Genomic DNA, 1,223 nt, shown 5'->3' with positions numbered 1-1,223 from the left:
CTCTGGGGAGAGATTCCTTTTGACGACTTTCTTTCGTCACAGTTCATCGCCCACAATGCAGATTTATTTTACACGAAACTAAGACACCATACGTCATCTGGACGGTGCACTGCAAAACTTTGGATGCGATACTTCGAAATGGTACGCAAAACGGGTCTGTTTGTCAGAGCCAAACGTTTGCGAGACTGGGCCGATCACATTTTCTGCGTCCTAGGTATGATTCCATTTTTTTTGTTAACTCTCCGTGCCCCTACAGCTAAAGAAAACATGCTCTCACCTACCTACAACAAATTTTGCAGCTTGAAGACATTATGACTTTTGTAAAGCAGTCCGTCACAACATCTGATGCGGCCGCACATCACTAACATCCGCAGCGGCTAGACAGCGTTCTTATCCAGTTGATCGCAATTTGAGGAAGGCATTACCTTCATTAATTTCATCCAACACGAAAGCAGACTCCGGGATCTCTAGCTGCTTTGCATCATTACGTTTACTTCAAGTATGAATGGGAAATGACGTACTGGAAAAAGAATGGGGATTAGGTGTGCATGCTGATTTGCTTAGACCAATTCCGACTGAAGACGAACCAGCACCGGACCAAGTACTTCACATTACAAGCTCCAGTGGGAAACCTGGTTGCGAAAACAAGAACACACGCAGGACAAGGGGCTCAAGCTGTGCAAGTGTGTACAGCTGCTGCACTGGCCGCGGGTGGACAAAGCGGATGGACTTCGCAGACTCTGATGACGACGTCGAAACTTTGACCCACCTCTTACATAAATAGGCAACGGCCTTGCCGCAGTGGATACACCGGTTCCCGTGAGATCACCGAAGTTAAGCACTGTCGGGCGTGGCCAGGCTTGGATGGGTGACCATCCAGCCGCCATGCGCTGTTGCCATTTTTCGGGGTGCACTCAGCCGCGTGATGCCAATTGAGGAGCTACTCGACGGAATAGTAGTGGCTCCGGTCAAAGAAAACCACCATAACGACCGGGAGAGCGGTGTGCTGACCACACGCCCCTCCTATCCTCATCTGAGGATGCTACGGTGGTCGGATGGTCCCGATGGGCCACTTGAGGCCTGAAGACGGAGTGCTTTACATAAATAAGGTAAATAACCACAAAATTTGAAAAGTCCTGTCCATTGTTTGTACTAACTTGTTACAAACGCAAGTCTAATTCTAGTTTTTTTTTTTCAGACGACGTCTTCGTGTCATTTATTTT

At 48.0% G+C, this 1,223-nt stretch overlaps 1 pseudogene; it reads left to right on the top strand.

Moving 5' to 3' along the window:
• Positions 1–783: 783 nt before the first annotated feature.
• LOC126096040 (5S ribosomal RNA) lies at positions 784–899 on the top strand (annotated as a pseudogene).
• The last annotated feature ends 324 nt before the right edge of the window (positions 900–1,223 follow it).

The sequence above is a fragment of the Schistocerca cancellata genome, chromosome 1 (assembly GCF_023864275.1).
Source record: "Schistocerca cancellata isolate TAMUIC-IGC-003103 chromosome 1, iqSchCanc2.1, whole genome shotgun sequence".
Lineage (NCBI taxonomy): Eukaryota > Metazoa > Arthropoda > Insecta > Orthoptera > Acrididae > Schistocerca > Schistocerca cancellata.
The sequence above is the reverse complement of the archived record's forward strand: the minus strand, read 5'-3'. Positions and strand labels throughout refer to the sequence as shown.